At 28.5% G+C, this 6000-nt stretch overlaps 1 long non-coding RNA gene across 1 annotated transcript in view; it reads right to left on the reverse strand.

Annotated features, from left to right (window-relative positions):
• Positions 1-5667, reverse strand: part of LOC135953417 (uncharacterized) — a 136730-nt gene extending 131063 nt beyond the window's left edge. The window contains exon 1 of the long non-coding RNA XR_010576211.1: positions 5536-5667. This is a non-coding gene — a long non-coding RNA (uncharacterized LOC135953417). The remainder of the gene's footprint in view (positions 1-5535) is intronic.
• Between the last annotated feature and the right edge of the window lie 333 nt (positions 5668-6000).

Below are 6000 nucleotides of genomic sequence, written 5' to 3' on the forward strand. Positions count from 1 at the left end.
CTAAAAATTTTTATAAATAAATTGATTAAATTGATTCAGAAAAAAATCACCCCTATTTTAACACAGAAGACAAAGATCACCCAGGCCAGCCAAAACAATTTGAAGACCAAAAATTTAAGACATTACTCCATAAAAATTGCTGAAAAACTTAATAAGAGTTTGTAAAGCTTAAAAGACGATTTTACATGTCCGAAATTAAGTTTGAACGCTAAAAAAAAAGTTATTTTGGCACCGAATCATTACTTGCCATGAAAAATGGATACATTACGATAACCCGAAGCGTAAATGATATTATGTGATGCCCGGTTAACCAACAGAATCGACACCAAAGCCAAACAAATATCCATGGCGCTAAAGTTATCTATTATGAGAATCTGAAATCTGACCAGACCATCACAGGAAACCTGTACCGAACGCAACTGATTCGTTTAAAGCTAGCATTGGGCGAAAAACGGTCACACATGAAACCGTAATATTCCATCATGACAACGCTATGCCACATGTTCCAATACCTGTTAAAAAGTATTTAGAATGAAGTGGTTCGGGAGTTTTATCTCACCCGTTTTATAGACCAGACCACCCCCGACTAATATTTGTTTCAATCGATACAGAACGCTCTCTCTGGGATATGCTTCAGAACAGAGTATGGAACAGAGTATTCGATATTGATTCGTTCTTGGCCTCAAATAATGAGCAGTTATTTTGGCTCGGAATCTATATTTTACCAGAAGGTCATAGCTAACAATGGTCAATACTTTGTATTAACTTATATTGTACAAATAAAAGCTAAACATTTTTTTTAATTTATTGATAACCAATAATTATAAATTTGTACAGAAAATGTATCGATAACAATAAATTTTTATTGAAAATTTATAGATAACTAAAATTTGTATAAACAATTTATCGATAACATAATTTTTTTTTATGAAAATTTATTTATAACTATTAAAAATAATTTTTTATAGAAAATTAATCGATAACTATGAATTTTAATAGACATAAATTTATATAGAAAATTCATCAATTACAAATAAAATATTTAGAAAATGGTTTATTTAGTATCTACAAAATTCTATAAAAACCTGAATATGTATTTAAATTTTTAAAGAACATTTTGTTATAACAAAAAATTCTTATAGAAAATGTATCCATAAGTAAAAGTTTATATAAAAAGTTTGTCATTAAGTAAAAATATCTAAATTTATCGGTAAAAAATAAATCCTTTAGAAAATGTTATCGATAACTTTTAATTTCTATAGAAATTTTATCTATTATTTGTCTTACACAACACTCGTCCCACTGTAACCCTTGACATCTTTGCCAGAATATGTGTGTGTTGGAATTTCTTGTTGTTATTTATAATGATCATCACTATTCAAATTTTATTTTATTTAACGAGATTTCTCAGTTCAATTTCAGTCGTTTGTTTTGTTTTTCTGTTATGTTTTTTTTTTTTAATAACACAAGTGTCAATTTTCCTTATTTTCCACTTCGCTCTCCCACTTAACAAGAGTGTGTGTAGTTTTTCCGATTCGATTCCCTGTCTGTTCCATCTTCAGTCTTAAGTTGTTTTCCTTGTAAAAAAAAAATGAAACGTAACTAAGTAGAGGAATCGTTAAATCTTAAGTATTTGTTAATATGCATATAAAAAACTGTTTGTTTCTTCGTATGCTTAAAGGAGTATGTATTTGATTCCTTGTTAACGTAACTTGAAGAGGCAACTGTGGAAAAAAGGATATTTTTTCCTTCGCTTATTTTATTTTTTTCTGTCAATGACTTTTTATTTTTATTTCTGTTAAAATTTTAATATTTTTGGCTTCAAATTTCTAGGGTACGAGCGGAGCAGATGTCAATGATGATGGTGATTATGATGATGACGATTTGTTTCTGTGGTGTTTCTTATGAAAATATTGGTGTATTCATAAGAATCAGTGTTAAATTATAGAGTGTTTATTGATATTGTTTTCATAAGATTTAACAGTTTGTTAAAATTGTTATTTTTTGGTGTCAAGATGTTGAAAACAAATATGTAAGTTGAAGGGCAAATGGGAATGTATATATATATATATTTTGGTTGGGGTGATATGTTTAAGAAATTAAATTAAATGGTTTCAAAATATTGTTAATAAAACAAAACTAAGAAAAGTTTAAATTTAAAAATTATATTAAGAGTAATATAATTAAAATGTATGTAATTTTATTTATGTTTTTAAGCAGCTTTAGTGAAATATTTTTATAATTATGTATTACAAATATTTTTCCCACAAATATTGTTTAATCCTGCATATTTCCTCCTTGAATTCTAAGAATTACTTAAATATCTTCTAATGCATAAATAAGCTAATAATTTAAAATCATATTTTGTAAGCATTTCTTTGGAGATTATTTTCTTATTATAAAAACCATCATATCCTTGAAAGCCATAATAATCTCTCTTAAAAAATAAATATGTTTTTGAAAATTCACCAGATTATCTATAATGTTTTTCTTTTATGATTGTTTTTTTTTCTGTCTATATCGTAATAAAACTGAAATAGTTCATATATTAAAAATAAATATCCCAAACTCTTTCATGGCTGGCTGCAAATGCATTAAGTTTAAATTTCGAACAAATAAAACAGACAAAAAAAAACAATGAACAGAATAGAAATAAAAATAAATAAAAAAAACTAAATGATCATCATAAAGACTACAACAAAAACACTCAATTATGCACAAAAGAAACATTCCCATGAGCAACAGGGGCTCAGTTATTCTGCCAGCCACCACTCTCATACACACAAATTTGTTTATAAAAATTGTGCTGGATCAAAAAATTATAATTTAAACGAATGTGAAATGAACTACATGCAAAGTTTCCGGAAATAAATAAATTAAGAAAGTCAAATATCTATAAAGTATATTCTCAGATTTAACTCGGAATGGTACTTCGTTGGTCAAAACAAATTAAAGAAGGGTACAAACTTAAAAAGATATTCAATTTAAGTTTGTAGGGTGCAAACTTTAAAATCTCAATGGATATGTGGGAGGTTAATACAACCAATCCAATACTAAAAAAAAATTAATAACAAGCACTCGTTCTAAACGGAAGAAAATTCTGAGCTCGTTCAATAAAAATAATAATAACAATTTACTTTATGTTTTCTATGTAGTTGGAGATGAACTACAACCATCACCTACTCCTAAGCACACAGTAATAGCAACAAATGTATACTTGCTAGTGGAATCGAATGAATGTGTTACTTTGTCTGCTGTATGTAGAAAAGTCTTGCAGCAGTCATGCTTTAAGATATAAAATACTATTTATTTCTATTCTTACAGCCAGCAGCTGTTCGGAACTAAACAGAATAACTGGAACGTAAAAGGCTCCATGACTTTAACAATACCAACAAAGCCACAAGCAATGCCAAAAAATACAAAAGAAGAGACAGGAGAGAAAAAAGTAAACTAAACCAAAAGGAAAATTCAAAAGTCAAGACTCTAAGGATAATAAGCACGAAATCATTTTTGATAAATCTCCCAACTTTGCCTTCCTTACACTTGGCCATTTTCTACAAAAATTACTACTCAGCCAACAAGCGAATGAACAAACTAACAAACGTATTGTGTGAATGAATGAATAAAATTGTGAAAAGAAGAAAAATAGCAGCAGACAACAAATCGACCGGCTAAAAAATAAAATAAAAGTGAATACGACAAAAAAGTCATAGAAATAATGAAAATTGATACCAAAGCATAGCAAGGCATGGAAAATTGGTTTTCGTTCTTTGAACAGCAGCAGCAGCAGCAAAATAATAAAAACTACAATGATACCGGCATTTGTGCACTGAGTCTCAACAAAACACACACAGACAGTCAGACAAACGATTGAATGCGTATCAACAATTATTATGGTGAAATATTATGCTCAATGTACATATTTAACGCATAAAAACAATAGTGTCAGTGGAAAATATATTTCAAAAAGTTTAAGGCGGGGTATTCAAAGTAGTCTAGAAGAAAATAAAACATGAATGCTAGCTGGAAATAAAAATCAAATTGGTTACGTAACATTAAGTAGAATAAAACCACATAAACATTACAGGATTCTTTATATTTCTCAAGACTTTAAAATTCAAAAACAGAAATTGTAACATGTAACGCCTCCCATTGTTAAAATTGGAAAACCTAAAATCAATTTATATTAATTTCAAATGCTTTTGACTAACATGCAGACTCATATTTCGTTGCGTTCATTTTTAACTCTCAACAAATAGGGAGGTCCTTTTTGAATTGTACCCTCTGTTGACGAAACCTACAAATTTGTTTTACACCACATGGTGTTTTTTATGATCTTTCAATGATTTTTAAAATTTATTATCTTATCTCATCTCAACTTTAGTGATCAATACCGCTTTGCTTAATGTTTTATTTTATACTTCTCGTCTAGTTGATTGTTACTGAAACAAACATCATGTTTTTTTTTTAATTTGTTTAACAACACCTCTCTACAACGATTTTTAATTTTTTATTTTGTAAATTTTAAATACAGCTCGTTTCAAATCAACCAACGAACTAGACATAGACTCTGTGTTGAATAAATAATAAGGTCATGCTTAAAACATTACAAATTTGCATTTACTTTGAGTTCTTGTGTGAAAAACAAATAAAATTTAATTTAAATTTTCAATTTCTACTACGAAAATTGGTTGCTACTGCGACTCCTGCTCCACTCCCCTGCCAACATTTGAACTCCAATTTTAACATTATTCAATGTTATAAAGAAAAACTGAAAGTTGTAGGAAAAATTAAAAAAGAGGAAACAGCACAACGTAGCAACATTCATGGTAAATGGCAAAATAGACAACAATAACAAATAATAGGATATAGAATTGTAAAAGGCAACTTGCAAACAGTTGCTGTCACTCCCATTTAATTGTATACGAAATGACGGTGCGAAATGTTTTGGTTGTTCTATTACATGTTTTACAAATGCAATATACAGGAATACCATACGTACGAACTCCATTCATCCACTATTACTCGAATACAACTCACTACAACTAATTCGTTTTACTATAAATATTGTCGGGTACTTTGCCCCGGAGAAATAGCTGTAAGATTTCTAATTCATTTTACTACAATATATTGAAGTACACTTAGAAATTAGTTTTTAAAGTTTGAATCAAATGTATGTAAATGTATATTCTATTTTCTATTAAACATCTTATAAAACTCTATATTTATTTTTTTGCATTTCCATAGAGCAAATTCTAAAACTAAAAATAATTAATATGCACTAAACTATAGTTTTCTAACCCACATTAGTACAAATATTAAATCTAATTGGAATTTATTACCTGCCGTCTCATAACTTATGCACAAGATTGCAATTTGTTTACCTTTTTCTTTCCATTTGTTATCTTTCATTTAAACACATTTTAAATCAGTTTCCCGATTTTAATCCTGTAAAGGTTTCTTGACATACCTTGAAAGAAAATTATAATTAATCCCTTACAATTTCTTAAATGTATTAAAGTGAGCAAATTTTACCTGTTGTACATAATCACTGCATGCCCATTTAAAAACACTATTTGTACACACATTTCTTTAATTTTTAATCACATAAAACACACTTTTTCTTAAAATTTAATTTTGCGCAAAAATTGTGAAACTATTCTAGCGACTCTTTTATTACAGCAGGTTGACAAGAAATAAGAGTTGGCAATTCGAAAAAGTAAACAACAACAAAAGCAAAGTAAATTAATAAAGTAGCGACAGTACTACAACAAATACAACATTTACAAAAACCACAAGCAATTTTGTTTTTGGTTTAAGGTCTGAGCTGTCAAAGTTGCCTGTTGTTGTTTTTGCTTTTGGGCTTGTTGTATTTTTCGCCACAACAACCACAAGTGAATTGACAGTTCAGACCAAAGTAAAAAAAATAGTCAGCTGTTCTACTGAGTCTACTTTATTAATTTACTTTGAACAAAAGCAAGGCCAAGGCGTATTTAACAA

Source organism: Calliphora vicina, chromosome 3 (assembly GCF_958450345.1).
Source record: "Calliphora vicina chromosome 3, idCalVici1.1, whole genome shotgun sequence".
NCBI classification, from domain to species: domain Eukaryota; kingdom Metazoa; phylum Arthropoda; class Insecta; order Diptera; family Calliphoridae; genus Calliphora; species Calliphora vicina.